The following is a 25,404-nucleotide window of genomic DNA, read 5'->3' on the forward strand; positions in this document are numbered from 1 at the left end:
CACACAATAGCAGGAAAGGGAAGTTACTATTTGTCCTGGACAGTGTGTGCTTGTGTGTGTGCTTATGTAGAGGGGAAAGAGATGAGGGAGAGTATTTGGCAATTCAAAAGTGAGAAAACAACATCACAAAACAAACAAAACAGTCTGATGCCTTCTGGGAGTTGGAAACCATGTAGCAGAAAATCCACAAAGGGCTGCAATTGTACAGGATGCTAATATAAATCATCTAAAAGAATTCATTGAATAAGTAAGCTTAGAAACAAAGTTAAACTTCCTGTAGTACTTCTTAGATTTTATAATATGCTATTATGTATTTTGAATTTTGGCCAATTTTGTGGGATGGTGGGCGAGCCAAGAGTGTAAAATATTTCCTGAACATTTTTTAAAGGCAAATATGCAAGTAGGACTGGCATTGTCTAGATAGTAATTTGGGAAATGTTGGTTTTGTACTAAGAAGGTAGTATGGCAGATGAAGAAATTGCGGTAATTGGTGAAGGCTGGACTAAGAGGTTTCACCATTATCTTCAGGAAAATTTACACGTATTTAGTGAATGCCTACTACATCCCAGGCACTCTTCGTAGCACTGGGGATCTCTCAGTGAACAAGGTAGAAAAAAAATCCCTATCCCCATGTAGCTTTCCTTCTCCCTGAAAGATACAGATAGTCAGCAAGATAAATAGGTATAATATATAGTGTGTTAAATGGTGATAAGCACCATGGATAAAAAAATAAGACAAGGAGGGAGGGAAAAGAGAGATAAGGATTTTATATCAGCTGGTCAGGGAGCTGGTCACTGAGAAATGACACGTGACCAAAGACCCAAAGGATGGGGCCTGGTTCTGAAGATCTTCCTGAAGGCAGAGGACTCTGATGTATTGAAGGAAGAAAAAGGGGACCAATATGACCAGGTGGAGTGATTCTGGGGGAGGGTCCTGGAAGAAAAGCTCCACCAAGATGATCAGATTGTAGAGGGCCTACAGGGTCCCCAGGTCTTTGGCTTTTATCCCAAGTGAGATGTGGAGCACTTAGTGGGCTTTGACCACTGGAGTGATAAGATTGACTTACTTATAAAAGGACCTCTCTTGCTAATCTAGGAAACAGAACAAAAGGGACAAAAGTAGAGACAGGGGACTCATGAGAAGGGTCTTACATTAATCTGGGTGAAATATGTTGCTGGCTTGTACCAGAGAGGGAGCAGAAGAGTTCTTGAGAATTGATTGGATCTGGATATACTCTGAAGGTAGAGCCAACAAGATTTGCTGGTAGATAGGGTGTGGAATATGAGAATAATCAAGAGGAATCAAGGTGATTTCAAGGTTTTTGGCTGAGTATCTAGAAGGATGGAATTCCTGTACATGGGCGGGGGAGACTTTCAGGAGGAGCAAGTTTGAGGAGGAAGGTTAGAAGTTAGATGTTACAGGAGTTGGGTTCAGGAAACCTGTAGACATTAAAGCAAGGACATTGTGTGATTGGATTAACACTTGAGGAAAAACAAGCTAAACCTCTCTGGAGCCTTAGGGAGGATGAATTGGAGAGGAAGTACGAATAGCAAGAGGTGCTCGGGAGCAAGGGGAGGCATTTCAGGTGCTAAAACCAAAATCCAGAAACCTGACGATAAGAAGCTGATTAAGAGCAGCAGGTTGAGAAGTAGGTTTAGATTCACAGAGGCAGCGACGAGGAAGGCAAGGAGGTAAAATCAGTAAGTTTTCACAAGTGGCCTAAAGTAGGGGAGAGGAGGTAAAAACCAGAGATGCTTACGGTCCAGGATACCGTGCGGATGGTGGCCCTTTTTCTAAGATCAGGAAAATAGAAGATGGAGCAGTTTGGTGGAAGAAGATATTGATTCTGTGAGGAACCTGAACTTGAACTTCCCTAGTAAACTCTATGTGCAGATGTCCAGGGGCCAGTTGATGTGTTGATTTATGGCTCACTACATGTCTCCTTTTCCCCAGCACCTCTGCAGTCTGCAGGGTCCTATGACTAGTTCCTGCTAACTGAGTAGGGGCAGAAGTCATCTGTGTCACTTCCAGATGGGAGGATTTAAGAGCCATTGTACAACCATCCCCCTCACTATCCCCCGCCACAGAGACTAGAGGTCATGCGTTCAGAGTTCATAACAGAGCATCCACCAGCCTGGGTCCCTGAGTGACTCTATGGAGCTCTGTCTACCAGCTTCTGCTGGACATGAATCATGAAACAGAACTGCATATTTGATACATAAAGCCCCTGAGTTGAGGGTAAATTCGTTACTGCAGCATGACCTATGCTCTCCTTATTAATATGGTTGGATATATATGTATGAAACTCAGGAGAAAGTGTTGGAATTTTACCAGTATAAATATGACAGTTAAGTCTGGGAAATGAATGAGATGGCTTCGTGAGAGACTGCAAAGTGAGGGCAAATGGAAGGACTCTGAAAGACAGCAATATTTAAAAAGAAGAAAGATAAAGAGAAGCCATGAAGTCTGAGAAGGAGCATTCAGACACGTGGAAGAACTAAGAGAGTCATGGGAACCAAGACAGCAAAGAATTTTAAGAAGAGGGAGAGGTCAGAAGTGTCAAACGCTTTGGGATTCATTCTGATTCAATTCATTTCCATTTGTTTTAGTTTTTGAAACATAGATAGACTGCCTCTCACGTTCCAGGGAAGTGGAATGAGGATTATGAAGAGACCAGTGGTTAGCCAATGACCTTTGACTAGAGTTCTTTCTTAGACAAGTGATGGGGAAAGGAGTAAAACTGGTTGAGAGAAGATGGAAGGTTAGGAGGTGGAGACCACCAGATGTGATTCTTTAAGGCTCTTGATGTAAAGAGAAAGAAGAAAAGGTGATAGTTTTGAATGACAAGAGGTAGAAAAGTAAGTGCTATACTCTTGTTACATATTAGCGTATCTGATACCCCAACAATTCAATGATGGGACAATTGTTTCCCCGTGCAGAAAATGAGACTCAGAGAACCAGAATACATGGTTCTGCCATTTACTAGCATGAACTTCGGCAAGTTTTCTCATCTGTAAGTTGGAGGAGTATCACCTTTCTCCTGTTTTGTTATGAGGATTGAGTAATCTGCTATCCTGGTGGTCCCAGGACTGAAACTTTTCCCAGAGCATGGGTCTTTCAGTGCTAAAACCAGAACAGTTCTAGGCACACTAAGACCTGTTGCTCATCCGATGGTTGAACGGATTTTAAAATGCTTAGCACAGTGCCTGGCAAATAGTAAAGAGGTAGCTACTACTACTGCTGATCTTCCATGTACATCGATTTCTTTATCTGTACATGGAAGATACTAGAACTTACAGAGTGGAGTTTTGTGGGGATTAAAAAGAAGATGCATGGCATGTGCTTAACTGGCACATGGTAAGCACTCAGGAGTATTCGTTATTGTGATGATGGTGATCATGATGACAGAGATAATGATGAAGAAGAAACAGGCTGAGAAAAGTTAAACACACAACTAATTAGTAAAAGAACTGGGGAGTGAAACCAAGTTGGCCTATCTCCACGGCTCTTGATTTTCCTTTTGTGTCATGTTGTAAGCAAATTCAAGGAATGATTACACAGTGATATAGAATTTGAACTAAGCCTTAAAAGATGAATTGAGTTTGACATTTAGCCATTTATTGATACCATCAACAAATATTTATCAAACACCAATCATGCACCAGACACTGTATAGGGTGAATAAATATATGTATAATTAGAATTCAACAGATTATGGAAATTGGAGGGTCAGAAATCAGGAAGTCACCCTAGACAGACAGACGATGAACTTGGTTTAAATCTTCCTGCCCTTCTCCCAGGTCAATGTGAGTATTCACACATGTAAACATCCTTGAGACGTTAAGCCCACTCTACAAATCCTGACGTAAAAGTTGACATCTAATTAGAATGTCTTTTTGTTTATTAGCTTTGAACCAAGCAAGATGATTTCTCACACGATCATCGGGCCCTGTCTCCGTGGTCATGTCAGTCCCACCTTCATTGCAGCCTGGCACTACAGGTGATGTTCTAATTTCGTGCCCACAGCTAATAACACACCCAAAGAGGCTGCAGACAAATAAACACCATGTCTATTTTCAGCCTCTTGGCCATGGATTTTGGCAGATCTTCACTCTGAAATTCAAGGGTAACCTCTGAGCTTCCCTTTAAGAATGAATACTCTTCTGAAATGTTCCTTTAATAAATGTAAATAGACAACAGATCCGCTGTGTGATCCGAAGCTGATGAACAAGAGCCAAACAGTGAGCTCCCAGTTAATGAATCCTTTGATAACACATAGAGCCTCCTTTAGCAAAATCTCTCTGTCCATGGAGGCAGCTCTGAGCAGGCAGGAGAGGAGGGGTGGGAGGCTTCGTTCCCAGATCCAAGGAGGAGTTTATTTCAATGAAAATTCTTTCAAGGGTCAGTCTGCTTCAGGTAAGCCAGAGAAATAAAGGCAAACTCACAAGGGTCAACAATAAAAGGATGAGCAGGCAAACACTGGAATTTCTCAACAGAATGTGCCCCAGGAAGCTTGCAAGTGCACACCATTCCCCACGTCCCAGGGCCTGAGAATAGCCATGCATCAGGTCATCAGGCCCCTGCACTGAGGTGGACGAGCTCCGGGCCTCCCAGCAGAGCTCCAGGTGCAGTAGAACCTCTCACCCAACAGATAAAGACCTTAAGACCTGGAGTTTGAATGGCTTCCTCCAGAGGCTGGGAAGAACCCTGGGAAAGATTTGCATCCCCAGGACCTGGATCCTTCCCAAGGTGCCCAGAAGCAAAGACCCAAGACTCAGGTGTGACTCAGTGTTCTTAGATCCCCTGGGGAGCAAGCCAAAAAATCAAGATTGATTGACAAATCCTAAGAGTAAGAAGAGACCACAAGTCAGGTATCAAGTTTCATCCGCAAAATGAAACGAAAAGCGAGCGCTTGGGAAGGCAACCAGGAGGTCCTGAGTAACTACATCAATAAATCTAAGGTATTTGGGAATGTGGAGGGAAGGGGCCATATACCGCTGGGTGGAAGCCGCAGTGCTGGGATGGAGGAATGGCAACTTCAAGGACAAAAGAGTTCCTGTGAGGCCCTCTCCTTCAAACTCATTCATTCATTCATGCATTCAGTGTCCCATTTATTGTAGTCAATCGTTTTGTTGTTTTAGACAACCATTATTCAGTCAGTCAACTAATTCAGATAAGCACAGTCAGTAAGTCAGCCAAGCCTTGAGTTCACTCTCAGTCATTCATTCTCTCATTCACTTATTCATTTACTCGGTCTTCAGTGGACAATTTAGTCAGTCAGTGTTGTCAATCGTTTACTCATCATCCATTCAACCAATTAATTCATTCACCCACGGTCAGTCTCAGGAAGTCTTTGATTCCTACTCACTCATTCACTCATCCAGTTAGTCCTTGCTTCTGTCAATCAATCAGTCATTAAGCAATTAGTTATTTTTACTCATCCATTCACTAATTTATTCAGACTTTCAAAGCCAGTCACTAATTCACTGTGTCCATGTACTTATTCATTTATTCATGGGTCCTTCAGCTCGTCAGACAGTTACTTAGTCAGGCAATCAGTTCCTTAGTCATAGTGAGCTTGTCCACCAGGCTTGGAGAGAACAGCTTCTGATCTATGCTTTTCTTCAGTTAAACTTAAATTTGTGTGATGGTCCCAAAGGCTCAGACTGTGGAGGATGGCTTTAGGTATAGACTTCCTCTCTTTGTTAAAAAATAATAATAATAAATTTCAAAGCCTGATGTCGGAAGTGTCTTTGCACAAATGGATTCATGAAATGCAAGTCCCGTGAGGCCTGCTGCAGTGATTAAATGGGTCCAGGCTCCAGATGGCCCATGAGGAAGGCTACACAGCGGGGGCTAGGTATCCAGGGACCACTCTATAAGATGGGATCCCAGCACAGACTCTATCCCAGAACAGAAACAAAGTGGTTGTTTTTTTTTTTTAATTATGTCTTTCCTTGGATTGTAAAAAAAAAGAAAAAAGAGAGCCACATATTCATTTGAAAATGAAGAAAGGTTTGAATAAGAAAATAAAATTCAGCCAAAATGCCACCACCCAGAGTTATTAGTTGTTAACATGTTAGTGTATACACTTATGTAATTGTTAGTATACATTTTTACAAAAAAATAAAATAATTATGTATAGTTTTTATTAACTGATTACAGGCAGACCTCAGTGATATTGAAGGTTTGGTTCCAGACTACCAAAATAAGGTGAATATCACAATAAAGTGCATCACACAGATTTTTTGCTTTCCCAGTGCATATAAAAGTTATGTTTACACTATACTGTAGTCTATTAAGTGTACAATAGCATTATATCTAAAAAATGTACATACCTTAATTTAAAAATATTTTATGTTAAAGAATGTTAACCATCATCTGAGCCTTCAGCAAGTCATAATTTTTTTGCAATAGTAACATCAAAATCACTGATCACAGATCACCATGACAAATATAATAATAATGAAAAAGTTTGAAATATTGTGAGGATTACCCAGATGTGACACAGAGACATGAAGTGAGCCAATACTATTGAAAAAATGGTGACGATAGACTTGCTTGACAGAGGGTTGACACAAACCTTCAATTTGTAAAAAAAATGCGGTATCTGCAAAGTGCAAGAAAATAAGGTGTGCCTGTATTATTCTAAAAGCAATGTATGATTCATATAGAAATTTTTGTCTTTAAGAGTGTTTGGTCTATTGGGATAGCAGTTAAACTTTGTGATCACAATTAAAATGACTCATTTAGGAATTGATTTAGACTTGCTGTTTTAAGTTGAATTTTTACTAGATTTATGTATAATGCTTGAGCATTTCTGATTATCATAAGAATCACCATGGGACTTCCCTGGTAGCTCAGTGGTTAAGAATCCGCCTGCCAATGCAGGGGGCACAGGTTTGAGCCCTGGTCCGGGAAGATCCCACATGCCGCAGAGCAACGAAGCCCGTTCGCCACAACTACTGACCCTGTGCTCTAGAGCCCACGAGCCACAACTACTGAGCCCACGTGCCGCAACTACTTAAACCCACACGCTCTAGAGCCTGTGCTCTGGAATAAAAAGTAGCCACCACTCGCCGCAACTAGAGAAAGCCCGCGCGTAGCAACAAAGACCCAATGCAGCCAAAAATAAATAAATAAATTTAAAAAAAAAAAGCATCACCATGTTTATGAGTTTAATGTATCTATTAGATTTATAAGTCTTGAGTACTTGGGAAATTTTGTTTGTTAATCAGACAATTAAAGTACTGAAAATAGAATGTATCAAAATTATAAACACAGTTGAAAATCTTTATAAACAAGCTTAGGTATTAACCAAGGTCTCCTTATATGTGATTGTTAATTTTTGCTAGACTTTTACAAACAAAATAAGACTCATAAACTGAACTTAAAAGCTTGAGAAAGAACCCAACTTTGTTTTAAAATTTAATAAACTCAATGTTAAATTTTAAAACCAGGGTAATCTGTGAGTGATCTTTCATGTGCAAATAAACATCCCTTGAGAACATTTTAAAAAAACACTCAATCTTATAGCCACATCAACAAAGGGGGTAGGAGGTAGCATCTCGTACCTTCCACATGGACTGCCCCTTCCCAGGGGGTATGTCATGGGCAGTTGGCCACCCCTCCATCCAGGAAGGTATCAGAGATGACAACCAGATTTCTGGTTTGGGAATCCAGGTGGGTAGTCTTACCATTCACTGAAAAATGCCATGCTGTGCTCACATGTGTCTGTGTGACTGTCTCTTTAATAGAAGTCTAAACCTGGAGATGAAAGAACAACCTTCCACCTTCTTCCACCTCCAAGGCTCCAGAGCCCAGCCCATGCCTGGCACTTATCACATGTTCAGCCAAGATGCCAATATAACAAAAGGCCAGCGTGGTTAGTGCAGGTGGAGAGCGTCTCAAATCTCAAGACGGCTGGGGGGACCTCCACTCTGGACGTTTCTCCTCAACTGCAGGGCAAAGGCCACGGGGATGTAAAACGCAGGGGAGTTCTTGCTCTCTAGGACTTTCTCAGATTTGGGGGCCTCTTAGTCCAACCAATTCCTCTGATTATTCCCGAGTGTGCATTCAGACAGGCCTCAGAGGGGCTTGTCACAGTGAAATTCCTGACCCGACTCTTAGAAGGTCTGAGGTTACCTATCAGAGATGGGAGAGGGAAAAAAAAGGCACTGTGGAAAACGCCTAACAGCTGACAGCACATTGTTTAAAGACCCCAGGCAGTGAGCTTGCCCATCTGTTGGCGGGAAAAAACCAAATCTTGAGACAGAAGGGCTGCCTTTTTTCCTGGAAGACTCAGTCTCAGGGGCTCCAGAGAGGTGAGGGGTGAGTCAGCTCACAGAGGCACCGGACAGCCTGGGTGAAGGGGTTTCAGGAGACAAGCAGACAATTGCAAACTGCAGTCTTTCTCCAGAGCTTCAAGGCTGTCACTGCTATCTCCCTAAAACTCAGCTCTGAATTAACCGAGCCTCTGCTGGAAGTCTCCCTATGGGGAGACTGTCCACCCCCCACACCCCCCCATGGGGGGTTCCCTTCCCCATGCTGACTGGTCAGTGGGAACCTAGTATGGACCGAATGTTGTATTTAGGCATCACAAAGGGGACATCTTTTACAGATGAAGATATTGAGGCTCAGGGGTTAAATAAGTCACCCCACCTCCGCCATCCTGTTCGTGAGTGGCCTGGCTGGGACTTGTACCCAGTGCTGCTCTCACTCCAAATCTAAAGTTCCATCCCCTGCACCATAATTCTTCAGAATTCCATAACCAGGCAGTGTTTTCCTGACAGCATCCCTTCCCCAAGCACCCTGAAGAGTGGTCTTGTACTTTTTGCGTCCTTTGGTTTTTCTTCCCCAGGCAAGCTCTCCTCCACTCTCTTTTCTCTGTCTATGGAAACCTTACTCCTGATTCCAAACCTTTCCCTGTGTCTTGAGTCTGAATTTCAAAGTACTAATTAAGATTCCATCATTTTCCTGGGTTGAAGACAATTTTGCCTCATAACTGTTAATGTCAGTCCCAGAACATAAGCTAATACTCTTCATTTCTATGAAAAGGGCTGTTGTCGCTCTTTTTCATCTCCATTTCCCCCAGAAAACAAGGGCAGAAGAAGGACAAACGATGCCTTCCCTCACCCTTGGTAGATAAATTTGTGCAGCTTGCTGGGCTTGGCGGCCGATGAGCTGACAATGGGAATGCTCTGGAGGGACTCACAAATATCCCCATCCTATATGTTGTGGTGACTCAGGAAGTGGGAGCCAGCAGCCTGCACAAAGAGACCACCTGCTAGATCCTGCAAGCACTGGCCATAGGGCCCACCTGCTTCTCTGTACTCTGGGCCACCTTACTTGACAAATGGCTCTTGTTACAGATAATTTTCCTCTTGGCACTATTTCAGCCACCAATTTATGCTTAATACTAACACGACCTTAAGCTACTCTCTTTGGAGTTTGGCAAAGATGAATATATTCCCCATGGGTATGAGTGTGAATTCTGATGAATACAAGTGCTATATGACCTCATAATTTTCACACTCACAGCCCAGATTCCAAGACATTTCTTAGTCAGAGTTGGAGTCCTGCCAAATGTAAGTGATGGAGGAGGAGGATGACAGAATGAGTGAAGCTTGTCCTTCAGATTCCTCTCTGGCTTCCTCCAAGGTCAAAATTAATAACTTCCTTCGCTGTTCTCTTGAAATGTTTTATTTATATTACTGTTTATATCCGTAACAATAGCTACTAATTGTTGAATGTAAAAGCGTTTTCCTTGTTAATTTTACCCACTTTTCACACTCATATCTGCAACCCTATATGACCATGGTCTAGTAATCAGAAAGCTTTAATAAGTGAAATACAAGAATCTCTTGTTTTCCTGAACTCCTGAGACATTTTCAGGTTATGTACTCATACACCCATGTGCACATACAGTCTGAATTCAGTCCTTTTGCCCTTTGTGTAGGGTAAAATATCATGGAAAGCAAATTTGAAGGTCTTATTGGAGCAAAGGAAAGGTAACCTTCTCCGATGAAACCTTCTCTTATGTCTACAATCAAAATAAATCCCTCAGTTTGGGGACGAGAAAGTCACTTCTCATCTATTCCTATGCATAGAAGTGTTTTTAAAGCAGTTTGACCCTTCTCCCTAGTTTTTATCACCATTCTCTAGTCTCCTAGGCTGAATGCTGTTCATTATTATTTAATTTTTCTGCCTCCTTTGTCCCCAATATATAATGAAATACTAAGTTCAGTCAGTTGTCTTCTAGCTCAGTGTCCCTTCTGCTCTCCTGCCCTCCCCGCTCTTACTCTTTCTCCCATCTATCCATACATGCGTTCATACCTGCATCTGTCCATCCTTCATCCTTCTGTCCCTCCATCTATTCATCCACACGCTCACCATTTCCACCTCTTCCGTAACTAGCTGTGAGACCTGGGATATCCAATGCTTGACTTAGACTTCAAACTGTAGGAGAAAATGACTTTCCTGTGGGCTGGGATAGGACCCTCCCCAAAATGACAAGAGTTGCAGTGTGTGAAGTTTTTGACTTTATATTATGAATGGCAAGTACTGACAGGAGGTACAAGATCGGCTACTTCTTTCATTTATTTTGAATGCTTTCTCAGTATCATCAATCTTGTAGCCTGAGTCCAGGGTCAAGAAGGAAGCCATGGCAAAATCATCTCCATTTGCTCATGAGGCTTCCCTGTAGCCTCTCTAAGATGCTTCCACATGGTGCTTTCAAGTTGATTCTGATTCTTTCCCTAGATAAGCTCTGATAATAGCTATGGATTTCAGAGATCTAGAGTGTGGCTTCAATCATAGTGATTCAGCAGAGTCCACCAATGAAGAAATTAAGAGTGTGGGGTCCTTAACATAAAAAAGTTCTTATACCATCTTCCTAGATTGATTTCTAACCCATCACCTCATTCATTCATTTATTCATTCAACAAACAACTTATTGAATACCTAGAATATATAAGGCATGGTCATATGAACTGAAGGGATAGTAATAAATGAAATAGTAGTCCAGTCCTCAAGTGGCCTCTAATACAGATTGGAAGAAAAGGAAACGGTGAATCATAGCATAGAATGATGAGTACTGTGATGAGGTATAAATGAAGAGTTAATGAGGGGACAGAGAGGGACATGCATATGAGCTGAATCCTAAAGGAATTAGCCCCATGGGGCTGGTGAGGGAGGAGATGGAGCATCCTTGGAAAGGGGGAAATAGAATGAGCAAGGTTCAGAAGCTAGAAGAAGAATGGCAAGTTCAGGGAATTTCAAGGCGTAAAACTGAAAAGTGCCATGAGCTGAGATGGAGGAGTTTTCCAAAGGCCAGAGTGTGATGACCGTGGGTTTCCATGCTAAGATATTTGGACTTTATTCTGAAGATGATCAACATCTATTACACCATTTCCAAGAAGAATTGAGAAAGTTTCCAAGGTCAGTATTGTTAAAAGAAGCTTCATCGGCGTTATCCCAGATAGTGAGACTTTAAGAGCACACACGAATAGAATTTTTCTCCATGTGAGGGAACCCTAGAGAATCCCAGGTTGGCTCAAGAGGAACATCAGCCAACCCCGCCCCCGAAAACAAAAAGTTACAAAGGAAAGCTCTGCAGAGCTGAGAATCTTCTGTGGGCACGTTAAGTACCACTATTCCAACACAGACATTCCTTTCACAGACATATAGTCATGCATCCCTTGAGCCTGGCATCATAACAACTGCTATTAGCGACAAAAAAATAAATAAACAATGAAGCACACACGATATAGCCCCTGCCCTTCGTGAGCAAAAAATGCATCATTATTTTCATCAAAGCATCAGTATTTCTTTAGGTCTCCTATTTTGTGCCTCTTCTCCATTCTCTGTCTATTCTCCACTGTTCAATTAAGTTTGTGTCTGATCCCAGGCATCTCTGCAGTTGCTGATTGCAGCCAGAACCACTTAAGCACTTGAGCCCCCTCAGATCTTCAAGCTGCACAGAGCTCTCTGTTTGTCATGATCCTTCAGCTGAAAAGACGTCTCCAAGCACACTCACATGCACAAAGGCACTAATGGGGTAATGGTTGGGGATGTTTGGAGGATTTAGAACACATTGTCTGAAGGCTTTGACCCTCATTAACTTGGGAGAATGGATTACAGCTGTCCCTTTGCCAAGTATCTCCATCCGGGAACGTTGTGATAATCTCCATTTGAGCATCTTGATCATTTTCTCAGCTTTTACCTTTTCTTATAATTTTTTCTTTTTTCCCTCAAGCACATTCACTTTATTTGGGTCTAGAGGTCTGAACACCTTTTATTGGTCTTCCTTTGAGGTCTTTATCATGTCCCAGAGTACAACAACCTCTTTTTTGTGGATCTTAACATGATTTTGTGTCCCTAATTCTGATACTTCTCAGCATTTTCTGGCCGCTGGCTGGCAGTGTGGAAGTTGTTTTCCCTGATACACTGCTGTTGCCAGTGGGACTAGGTAGATCAGGGTTAGAGAATGGAGTTGAAGGAAGGTTAACTCAGTGGGAGAGCAGGTTAACCTGGGTGATTAGCAGGTTGCAAGACATGAAATGGCAGAGTTGGAAAGGAGCATAGGAATAATTGAATCCAGTGCCTTTGTTTCTCAGATAAGGAAAATAAATTTAAACGCGTGTACAGCATCACACTGCTGATTACCAAAAGCTACCTGAATCTGGACCCTTATCCCATGACCTCTTCTACTGAGCATTTGGACTCATCAGCTCTTACCTGAACCTGAGGCTCTGCTGCCACCTTGGATCAGAAATTGTTGGAGTCTAACTGGATCATGAAGGTTCCTCTTCTCTGGGAAATTCCCAGGACTACCTCTCACTGGCAGCCATGTTTAATCACATGGCCTCACTCTCCTGACCAGACCTGATGGGACCAGTGATGGACACTTGGCTCAAACTGAAATAATCACATTCCTTATTCTGAAATGTGGGATCAGGATCAAGAGAGATCTGAGTGTTTCCATACTTGTGGCTGGACCTGGAAATATGGAAGGAGTCATCATCATCTAACAAGAGGACTACAAAGCTGAGAAACTTATCTGCAGACAACTGCAGATATTAACTTGACAAATAGGGAAACCAAAAGACAAAGAGGAGAGAGAGAGAGTTTCTGTGCAGGTCTATTGTGACTTTTCATTTCCTGGTTGCTGTCTTTTCGGATGCCTCTTTACATTTTGCTCTTTGGAGTTAAGACACATTTACTGAGCAGTTAGGGTCTCCCAGGCATTCTTCTAGGCACTGGGGCCACAGCATGAACCGGAAAGTCACAAGCTATGCTTTTATGCAGCTTACAGTCTCATAGGAGCAGGTAGACAGTAAAGAAGTAAATAAATAATTAAATGAAATGATTTTGGATAATGGTAGGTACGGCGAAAAAATGTTTAAAGGGGTGAAAAAATATAAAATGACTGGAATTGGGTTGGAAGGTTATTAGAGTGCACGTCAGAGGAGACAAGGGCCATCCAGCATGGCTGTGCTGACTGTGCCTGTACAACCCGAAGACATACCATTAGCATGAACTGTCATGGGAACAGTGCCCCCTGAAATTGTGCAGTGCACAACACGGACAATGATTGGCAACAATCCTAGGAAAGGGCTCTCGGAGAAAGAAACATTCATGCTAAAATCTTTGTGACAAGAAGGAGTCAGCCAAGTGCAAACACGAGAGAAGAGCATTCCAAGCCGTGGGAACAGCTAGTGTAATGACCCAAAGTTGAGAATGAGTTTGGCTTGTGCAAAGAACCAAAAGAAGGACAAATGCCTTTGCTGAATCGGGAGGAATGAGAGGAAGTTAGTTAGAAGCCAAGGAATCGAACAGTGGGTCAACATGGGTTATGGTAAGGAGTATGTCCGTAGGGTCAGAGGGCAGTATATCTCTAACTGTGGAGAGTGGTAAGAAAGCACAGCTGGTGGAAAGTCAGGGTCAGATCCTGATGGCTCATTAATGTGATGCTACAGAGTATGGATTTTGTTCTTAGAAGCATTAGGCACAAGAGGGTTCACAGGGTGCACTGGAGACTTGAGTAGTTTTCCATGCATGTGATAAATCTAGCTGGAAATTTGAGGCTTGCAACCTAGTGGTGACCTCTGTGCACTTGAGATTCCGCAGAACTGCCATAATCTGTGAAACAAGAAAGACACCCTGAAATCCATAAATTGCATTTTATTCCAAGGCAGGAAAGACGGGAAGATGTCTCCTTCAAGAGGAGGAAAAATCCATGGTGCATGTTGCATGAAGCATTGGCAGTATCGCTAAGCCAGTGGAGTCTCTTCACTTCTGAATCATTTGAGGGTCGTTCAAAATAGTGTTTTGCAAGAGCAAAAAAGGCTCAGAAAGTCTAATAATAAGGGACGTTTCCCTCACTCACTATATTGCCATTTGCCAACTCTGACAAGAACTAGAAATGGAAAAGCTTTCAGCTGAGTTGGAAGCTTGGAACTTAAAGTTCCTGAGTGGGCTGTAGTTTTGGCAAAAGACATTTTTCTTTCCCAAGGATTTTATTCCATCTGATTTTTCTGATTGTTGCCAAGATGGAATGAACTTGTTTTGTTTGCTTCTCAGTGATAACTTAGATTTCCTTAGAAGATTTGGTTGCAGGGCACTGCTGAGCCATTAACGACAGTAGGAGGGAAAATAAGAGCAGGAGGCGCCTACCTGGTGGTGGTGCAAAGAATCATTCTGAGTCAGTTTAGCAAGAATTCTCCCAAACCTTGATATACGATCAAATTTCTCATTCCTCACCCATGATATCTAAGTTCTCTACCTGCCTTTAGCAAGAATCCTGTTAAGTCTGTTTAGCAAGAACCCCCTACCCCTGATGTCTAATCAAATTCTCCTTAGTAGTTTTCGAGCCATTGACTTCCACACTCTGGTCCTTGGCTATAGATCCCTAGTAATCGCTGCTGTATTTGGAGTTGAGTTCAGTCCTGTAGTAAAGTCTCTCTCCCTTACTGCAATAGCACAAATAAAATCTGTCTTGTTATTTTTAACACACACTCAGTGCAAATTTTTTCTTTTATATTTCTCAGTACACTTAAAATAAAACCCAAATTTATTAACCTGGATATCATCTTCACTTGCTTTCTCTGTCTCCCACTAGCTCCAACCACACTGAATTTCTGTTGGTTCTGCACACATGTCAGGTCTTTCTCACCTTGGGGCCTTTGTGCTGGCCCTCCTTACACATGACTTTCACCTGATTGACTTATTATTTAGGCCTCAGTCTGAACTTCATAGCCCCACAAAGAGCCACTCTGACCCCACCAATCTAAAATAACCACTCCTAATCACTCCATCCCATAGCTGTTTTCATTCTGTACATCATGGTTTGGCAAACTTCAGCCCAAAGGCCAAATCTTGCCCCCAGCTCTCTTTGTAAATAAATTTTTATTGAAAAGCAGCAACATCTTTTCAGTCCTTGCTTTCATGCTGCAACTATGAGATGAGTAATTGTAACAGAGACTGGATGGCCCAGAAAACTTAAAATAGTTACTCTCTGGTCCTTCACAGAAGTTTTCCAGCTCTTGGTCCACATTGTCTATATCATGAGCTGATTTTTTTCCCCCTTGTTTAGCTACTTTTCTTTCTTTTTACTAGAAATTAAATCCTGTAACAGCAGAGATTTTGTCTATCTCACTCAGTCCCCATTTTTTAAAAAGTGTCTTACACACTGTAGGTGCTCCCAAAATATTTGCGCCATGAAAGAGGTGAGGATTTGGAGTAAAACCCTGGCCAGATTTTTGGTTCTATAGTAGATTGCACTACTGGGCACTGAGTTCTTCTGGCTGGACTAATAATTGACACAAGACAGATTAACAGGAGAAAAAGAAACAAATTTTAATTCATGCACTGGGAGGTCTCAAAGAAATAGGACCTAAGAAGTGGCCAAAGCAGGAAGCTTTTATAGTTTTTAGATAAAGAAACAATAAATTTGTGAGGGATTAACAGGACAAAGAAACAAAAGTTTTGATTGCTTAATTAGTGAAGAATCTAAACAGTTTGGTCTTGGGGTAGGAAATTAAGAAGTAACAAGATGTTTTTATACAGGCTTCTTGGGCCAAATTTCCTATTTCTGGTAATAAGGGTGTCCTTCAACCTCCAGATGCAGGGTGTGTGCCTTTCACATGAAGGGTTTATTTCCTGCTTTCAAGGAGACAGGAGAAAAGGGTCAGGGTATACGTCTTGCACTTGCACTGGCCATTTTGTAAGTATCAGTAACTTTAATTCAAAATAATCTTTATGCCGTTGTGGCATATTTGGGGACAGCCTGCCATGAGCCCCAAAACTACAATTCTTCACCCCTCCTTGATGTAAATACCTCTTGCCATGCGACTTGGCAGTACTTCTCACTACAGGGAATAGAGTATATTTTCCAAATCCTTGACGTTGGTTCAGCCATATGACTCCTTTTGGCCAACAGAATGAGACTCAAGTAACTGTGCCAGCTCCAAGTCTAGGCTCTTCAGTCTCTACCATCATCATGAGAACAACACACCCAGGACTGCCCTCTGTCCCAGGAGAAGAACGAGGGCCTCAGGGCACAGAACCAAACTGCACCAGCCAAACCCAGTCTAAATCAGCTGATTCACAACTAATGCATAGATAAGTGAGCTCAATAAATGCTCCTTGTTGTATGCTGAGTTTTAGGGTGGATGTTATGCATCACAATTGTAGCAGTTAGATAAATGATGCAGTGAACCTGCACAGTTTACATCTGCCTATCTAAGCATCAGCTTTCTCCTCTGCTAAATGGAGATTATAATAATTACTGTCCTAGACTCTTCATCACAACAGGTGTGAAAGCCACTTCACAGATGATGACACGCCAGACACATGTGAGCTCTTGCTTGTTATTAATTAGAGAACAACATGCGTCGATCTGTTGTGAAGAGCTAAACTGAGCCTAATCAAGTGGTGAGCTGGGGAGTGCCGGCAGGAAAGCAGTGGCAGTGGCCCTTCCGGGACAGCTCACAAGCGTGTGGCTTTGTCCTGAGCCACAGCCTGCCTTGGACCACTCAACCAGAGAAGGCAGGATGAGCAGGATTGTTAGTAACCAGCCTCGGGCAATTCACCCAGGAGAGCAGGGAGGGGAAAGATGCCCCAGGAGTGGACTGGGTTGGGTGGGAGGAGGACCTTGATGAGGAGCGGCCAGCGCTTTCCCAGAGACACTGCTTTGCTTGTCACATGCAACACTTAACTAATTGGACTGAGAGGCAAACAAGAAAGCCTTCAGCTTTTGATAAATTAATCAGCGAGGGCTGCAGCAAATTGCCCACTCACATCATTAATTAGACATCCTGAAAAGTTAAGAAGCCTTTTTTAAAGTGTTGATTCTGCAGCTTTTATTTTACCTTTTTTTTTTTTTTTTTTTTTTTTTGTAATTGATGGGCTAAGACTTTGATCAGGTGTCAGTAGGCAGAGAAGAAAACATCTTCACTGTTGGGTCCATATCCCAGCTGTTGCCAGACCCCAGAGAAATGGGAGAGGCATTCTGGGCAATTCCCAGTAGAATTGGTACTGAGCTCAAACATAATCAAAGGATCAAATGGACATCTGTACCTGCCACAATCTCAGGGACCCCAGAAAGCTTTTAATCCAGGAATGCTGTGTAATGGGATAACCTCTAATTAGCTGTCTTGACCAGTCATCAAGATTTCGTCTTTAAAAAGGCAGTTGACAATAAGGGGATTGAGGTCTGGGAGCCCCCAAGCTGTTACTATGACTTCAGTTTCCATTAGATGCTGTCCCTTGCTCCTGTCTTCTCATCAGCGCCGCAGTTTGAAGTTTCTGAAGCTTTTCATGGCCTCCCAAAAACCTCAGGGACCCCACAAGAAGAAAAGCCAATTTCTTTAAAACAGTTAAAAAAAGGAAAAGAAATCTACAGGCTTGGCAGATAAGGGGCTGTCTGAGAATCTTTGCCGGTCCCTTGGCCCCTGTCCATGGTGAGGTTGGAGCTACCACTTAGCAAGGCCCAGAGGCAGTGTTACAGGGCAAGCGAGAGTCAAGGGAAGTACGGCTCCCATGCTTTCAACTGCACTCCCAGGCCTGCCATTAAATATGGCAGACTTAGCACGTCTCACTTCAAATGAGGCTGCAAGAGTCCCCAGAACCTCTACCCACCCACTGCTACGCATCTTGGCTCATTGTCTTTATACTGACCAACGAGACAAGGTCAGCAATTTCCAGCTGTTTTGACAGGGTCCCATTTACCTTGCAGAAAAGTACAGTGGCATTTGGGGACGCCTTGGGGCAGCAGTGTCATCCAGACCACAGGCATGGAGGGCGCAGCCCCAACCTCTGCTCCCACCTGCCCCTTCATCATTCCATTAGACACCCAAAGCACCTGGCCAGGCTGTGTTGCAAGGACAGAATTTCACCAGGGAAACGTTCTAATAAAACGGGATGCTGTGATGGGGCATAATGTAGCACATAGGCCTGATAACTGCCTGCTCAAGCTGTAAGACTCAAGCCAGAATTTCCCCTTCCAGAAGATTTCTCCAGTTCATTCGCCCCCAGCTTGGGTCAGACACGCCATATTGGCATTCCCATTGCGTTCCAGGTCCTTTCCTCATGGCATGCATGTGCACTTCTTTGTCGTGGTCTGTTTACTTGTCTTCCTGTCCCCTACGACTCTGAGCTACTCAAGGGCATGCCTTGTGTCTTTTTCAGCCCTATTCCTCCTGCCTAATGCAACGTCAGGCACAGATGGGCATTGGCTGTTCCCTGCAGTGGGCTTTGGAGTCTGACAGCCTGGATTCATATTTTGGTTCCATTATTTACTAGTTGTGTAACCTTGAGTAACTTGCTTAAGATCTCTGAGCTTCATTTTGGCTATCACTAGAGTAAAGGTAATATCTAATTTGGGGGGTGGCTATTACAATGGAAAAAGAAGATAATGCATGTAAAACCTGCTCAGCAGAGAGCCTAGTTCATAGTAAGCACTCAATAAATTCTTTCCAATGCATTCAACTTGGTGTTTGAAGCAATAGTAACTTGTTTCTTGACATCATATTTCATCATATTACCTAGTGGCTAATTAAATATTTGGTAACCAGGAAAACTAACATAAACTGGTTTGAGAACAAACATAGCTGACTCTTAATAAGTATAAAACACATCTAGTAGTTAAAAGATGCCTGTGCACACTAGAAAGTAGTCCACTTCCCCCCACTCCTGTTCAGTATGGGGTGGGCTTCAAAGAGGGATTTGTATATGGGGATGATGTGTTACAGCACCTAGAACGGAGCTGATGAGTATCTGGTTCACAGGACTCACTAACGTAAATATCACTATTATTATTATTAGCAGTTACTTTTATTATTGTTGTGGTTGTTATTTGGGTTCTGGTTCAAATGCGGGTCACTTAGCAGCCCCAGCCACTTCCCATTTAAGAGTTTCTCATTACATCAAAAAAGATGGAAAACTGCCAAAACAGGCTTACAAAAATTGTGGCCTGTTTTAAATGTTGACTTTGAATAAATTAACGCTTTTAGCATAAAAAATTACAAAGCAGTATAATTATGATTTGCATAGAATAATTATACAGTTTATTTTAAAACACGAATGTGGAGTACACATCGGGCCCCAAATGAGTATTTTTTTTAATTTATTTATTTTATTTTATTTATTTTTGGCTGCATTGGGTCTTCATTGCTGCGTGCGGGCTTTCTCTAGTTGTGGCGAGCGGGGGCTACTCTTCGTTGTGGTGCGCGGGCTTCTCATTGCAGTGGCTTCTCTTGTTGTGGAGCACGGGCTCTAGGCACGCGGTCTTCAGAAGTTGCGGCACGCGGGCTCAGTAGTTGTGGCTCGTGGGCTCTAGAGCGCAGGCTCAGTAGTTGTGGCGCACGGGCTTAGTTGCTCCGCGGCATGTGGGATCTTCCCGGACCAGGGCTCGAACCCGTGTCCCCTGCATTGGCAGGTGGATTCTTAACCACTGCACCACCAGGGAAGTCCCCAATGAGTTTTAGAGTTTGAGGAAATTGACTTCAGTCAGTCCTGTTGAGAAATCCCTGTGAAGGTTAAGTGCCATTTGGAGAAAAGGCTGCATGTGAGGATTTTTATGAATATGAGGCCTGAGTCAGAAGTCCCTCCTCCCCCAACAGAGCCTGGGTTTGACCCTCAGACCTTCCATTTAGTGCTGTCTCTCTCTCTGTCTCTCTTTCACACGCACGTGCACACACACACACACACACACACACACACACACACACACACACACACACACACACACAGCTGTATTTCTGGGGTCATGGTTTTACCCAGCTCCATCCCGGTCCTAAGAACTCATCCTTGCTTTAATAAATACAGCAAGACCAGATACAAGTCTTTACCTTTTCATGAAATCAAATTAAAATTTCATGAAGGCTCATGAGTCCCTCTGCGTGGTTTTCCCTTTAGCTTCCCCACAGAAGCCAGCAAAGTCTCAGCTGAATTAACCCTTTCCCCTCAGCTCCGAGTGGGCACATTCATTTGGCGGCTCGGGGTGGGGGCTGTCCCTGACTTGTCTCTGGAGGCTCCAGCCCTGAGCAAGCAACCAGCTGGAGGTGGTGTTTGCAAAGCTCGTGTTTACTGGTTTCCGCCAGAGGTTTCTTCCCCGGCCATTTCACTTGAGCCGAGAGCTGTAACTCCTTGCAATTGGTTTCCTCTGCTCAGACTGACTTTCCTTCTTGCAGACCTGTCTTCGGGGAGCAAATTGGCTTGTTAAAGATTCCAAACATATGAGCTAAATTCTCCCCTCAGTTTCTAACATGCTGTGTTTTTTTCCCCTTTCTGAAGCAAGAGGTGCTGGCACTGACATCTGTATCACTTGGAGTGACTCCTTTGTCTCGCTGCTCCCCTCGCGGTGCTGCTACTGACGTTGCAATCCAGGGCACATTCATGTAGCGCCAGTGCTTGCAGTTGGTCAAAAGGTGACGCTAATAAATGCCAGAAAGTGCACAGAAAAACCAACCATGTCCCAGTACTCAGTATCACAAAAATGAGTAAAAGATACAACATCACTGTGAAAATACAGAAGTTACCTGTACAACAAAGCTGGACAAATAATTAGAATTAAAACTCTGTTCATACACCAGCAAAGCCCTATGAGTGTGAGAACAGGTAAACAACAAGCCACTAGGTGACCGGATTAGAGGACATATTTAGGAGGAGTGGAGATTCATGGGACATAGGTGCTTAGGACATAGCTGTGGGCTACTTGGATCAATGGAAAGTGTCACAGGACACACAGAGTCATGGGACCCACGAAAGTAATTACTCACAGAGACAAACAACAGGATCAGACATTTTGCAGAGCCCTCCCCAAAGGTGACAGGCCTTCTTATGTTCCATCATTGCACACATGGGTACAATAGCAAGTTAGGAATGGATGTGGCGAAGGACAGTGGCGGGAGAGTCTGTACTCTATGCAGACAGAGAGAAACAGTCCTATGCAAAAAGTATAAAATCCTTGACCCAAGGTGGAACCATCAAAACACAGACTGTCCTGGTACATGAGACAAACTAAACAGAAAGAGAATTAATATTCAATACAGAGGCAAACAGCTGAAGAAGAGGCTTCTGGCAGGATCAGGTACTTTCCTTGGTCACACTTGACTAGGAATTTTACCAGTTCCTCAAAAAGAAAGAATTACTGTTAGCATTGAGTGTGCGTGTATGTGTGTGTGTTTGACTCTCTGTTAGTTGAACTGTGTCTTTCTGAATGAATCCTTTCACACCGTCCAGTTAGAAGAACACTTCCTGGTATTGTTAAAATATCTGCAAGGGAATCCACGTGAAAATACAACCAATGAGGCAAAGATCCAATACTTCTCAAGAATCTTAAAATGCTTTATAATCTTTGACTCAGAAATCCCCTTGATAGGGATCCAACCTTGGGAAATAATCTGAGATGCGGAGCCCAGATTTCTGCACAAAGATTCTCAATGTAGCTTTCTAAATAAAACTGGAAACACCCTAATTGTCCAACAATAGAGAACTTTTGGCTGCCTATATACAATGGAAACCTTTAAAAATGAAGTTTTCAAGAAAAACATGGAAAAAATACTTACTATGTAAAGTTAACTGGGAAAAAGCAGTATTTAAAAATATGCATAATCTCACCAAGTTAGCATGTATGAGATGTGTGAAAGTGCTTTGTAAATTGCAAAGCCTTCTGCACATGTCAGGAATAGTTCTGACTTGATATGGTGGTCAGAGGCCAGTTGGTGTCTAAGAAGAGTGGGTGATCATGAAAAGAAACCCACAGGGTGCAACCAAAGGAGGCCTGCCTGCCCACGTGTGCTCATGCATCAAGCCTCTTCACGAGCCGGCTCCGTTCTCAAAGTAGCCCCAACAGAGAATCAACTCTAGAGAATGACAACAGGGGACAGGTTACCTAGGTGGACCCAAGAGTCGTTACTGAGGCTGTAACATCAGGATAGTTAAGAGATGAGCAGCCCACAAGGGCAGCAAAGGGGCAGCTCTGGAAAATTGGAAAATCAGGCATCCCAAGAGAAAAGGGAGCTTAGAGAGAGATGGGAACCAACTTAGGGACACAGAGAGCCCAGAGAGGGAGGACCGAGATACTCCAAAGGCAAAATTAGACTGCTTAGAATGAAATCATTATTGCTCTTATTTTTGTTAAGTGCGGTGACCCTCACACCCTGCCATGCACACACTGTTTGCATAACATCACCCATGATGACAGAACAGGCTGTAACTACCACTTTTGAATTAAAGGTTTTTATGAATGGCATGAACACAGTAACCAAGAGTCCTGGTGAGTCAGTGACTCAGTGTGTGAATCCAGGTTAGCTTTCTTGCCGGAAGGATTTGCATGTGCCCTTTTATCAGATAAAAGGAAAGACTGAACTCACTGTGTTCTAGGCACATTTTTGCCTTGGCTACCAGGAAACAGCTACATTTAGAACTCAGTTGCAATCCCAAGTGTTGGACTCTGTGTATATTAAAAATGGCAATAAGTGTTTTTTAATGACTTTCTGTCTCTCCTTAGACAATAGCTTCTTGGGAGATAGAGACTGTCTGACTCCTCCACTCCCCTGTTTCTTCTATATTTGATAAAACTATTTATGAATGTTGAAAGTTTTGATGAGTGAATGAATCTCAACCCATGTTCTTAGTTCCGTTCTTTCTCATCTCTTAAAATATTTCTAGTCTTTTCTATGTAAACCATGTCAGTGCACGCTTGTTTTTATGATGCAGACTGCCTCAATTTTTTAAAGTACGTGAGTATAAGGAAGAAAAGAAGGAAAAGGAAAGGAAGGAAAGAAGGAAGGGAGGGAGGAAGGGAGGGAGGGAGGGAAAGCCAAGTTCAGACTCCCTTCAGTAATGCAACTCTAAGAGCACTGCCCCCTATAGGAGCTAGAGTATGCAGTTAGCCTAGCATGGTTTAGTTTTATTCTGGTGTATACATACTTTTTATAGTACCAAACATATTCACTGAATAGGCTAATTCATATTCATTGAAGAAGTTTGGGAAAATGCAGAAAGGTAAAGTAGTGACAATCGTAACAGCTATAATTTATAGTTCACTATGAGCCAGACTCTTTGCCAGGGATTTTATGTCTATAATCTAATTTCCCAACACACCCAAAAGGTAGTTATAATGCCTGTTTTCAAGATGAGAAGCAAAGGCTTGGTAACATTCATTATCTTACCAAAGGTTGCATGTCTGGCTTTGAACCCCGGACTGCTGACACCCAATGCTTTCCTCTCTCTCTCTTACCAGGATCCCTCTTTTCTCTGCAATGGGAGGTCTGAGCAGTGAAAATATATATTTTTTTCATTTCAATACACTTCTGCCCCATCTTTGCAGCAATCCATCAAAAATGGTGAATGACTGTGACCCTAAGAGGCAGAAATGGGATCCCTGACTCTATAGATTCAGAAACAGCCAGGACTGCATGCTCACCCCTTCCCCAGTCTTTCTCCCCAGAGCATGGGGCTTGGTCTACCATCAGGAAGAGGTGAGAGGTAGCCCTGTTTACTAATTCTCCTCTGTTTAGTCTTGCTGGTGGTCAGGGAGACCACTGGACTTCAGCTTCAGGCGGACCTCTCTGTGCACTGATTAGCTGCCCCACCTCATCTAAGTTACAGAGCCCCCCTGAGTCTTGGTCCCTTTTGTGTTAAACTGGGAATGTGAACTAAGAGAAGAAAACTACAGACCCTAGCAACTGTAGGCACTTGGAGAATTCTAAATTATATTCATCTAGTCACGTTTGCAACCAATCTTTACAGAGTTACTGTGACCTCAGTCCAGTGCTAAGCAAAACCCATAAGGAAAATAAATTCTAAAGATAGCCCACTCTGAAGAAATGAGTGGGTACTCAGATATTGCTGGAATATACAAATTTGAGGATAACGATATTTTTGTGGAGACTGTTTTTTATTCCCTTAAATCAATTCTCTCTTCTTTAGTACTAGTAAGAGTACTAAAGACGTGGCCAGCTCAACTATGGTGGAAGTGATATATGCCATTTCCAAGCTGGTGCCTTGGAGGGATGGATGCCTCGTCTACCTACCTGCTCTTCTTCTGCTCTGGCTTGGCTGGAACCTGACAGTGGCCCAGATTTGCCTGGACAGTTGAGGACTCTGCTGTAGGAGGTGAAGGGACCACAAGATGGAAGGAACCTGGATCCCTGAATGACTTTGTGGAACAAGAGTACCACTGAATAGAATGCTTTCCTCAGACTTAACATGAGAGAGAAGTAAACTTCTTTGTGCTTTAAACCATATTATTACTGTCCTTCTTATTACTTCAGCAGAGCTTTTTACTGCAACTAGTACAATAAGGGAAACGAGAAGCAGGCATCATTAAAACTAAAAATGAAAATAATAAGAATTATATTTATTGACTCGTGGTACTCATTCCAGAACTGCAGCGCTGATTTCCTTCCTTCAGTTGTGGATGCTTTAATCAGAGTTTCTGACTAGAGGGTTAGATAAGATCTTCAACTTTTCAAGCCTTTGGTTTCCTCATTCATCAAATGAGGTTGCTATAATTATACCAACATGACAAGGTTATTATTGTGAGCAATGCCTGAAATTATGTTTGTAAATCCTCTGGTACATAGAAGGTGCCTACCCTAGCCCATTACTTTGGAGTTTTGAAGAAAAAAACAAACAAAAAATAAATCAAGTTACCTGAGTCAAAGATGATTGTCAATGAGATGATGATTGTCAATGCCCAGACCAGACTCGCCAGCCTTCAGGAATCTTCTGTGGTAATGTCAAGTATCTCTTCTTTCAAATCAGTTCTCTTACAACTGTCACAAAGCAAAGTTCCCCAGAGAGGACACACATCAAAACAGAAAGAAGGTGTGTTCAGGCACATGTCATTGCTCATAAGTGAGACAAAATCCAAGTAGGTTGCCAAACAACTTG

The 25,404-nt window shown here is 42.7% G+C and overlaps 1 long non-coding RNA gene across 1 annotated transcript in view; it reads left to right on the plus strand.

Moving 5' to 3' along the window:
* The window catches only part of LOC309615271, a 60,416-nt gene extending 35,233 nt beyond the window's left edge, over nucleotides 1–25,183 (plus strand). Inside the window, exon 3 of the long non-coding RNA XR_014236680.1 lies at nucleotides 24,439–25,183. This is a non-coding gene — a long non-coding RNA (uncharacterized lncRNA). The remainder of the gene's footprint in view (nucleotides 1–24,438) is intronic.
* Nucleotides 25,184–25,404: the final 221 nt, after the last annotated feature.

The sequence above is a fragment of the Balaenoptera borealis genome (genome assembly GCF_965194805.1).
Source record: "Balaenoptera borealis genome assembly, chromosome: 17".
Lineage (NCBI taxonomy): Eukaryota > Metazoa > Chordata > Mammalia > Artiodactyla > Balaenopteridae > Balaenoptera > Balaenoptera borealis.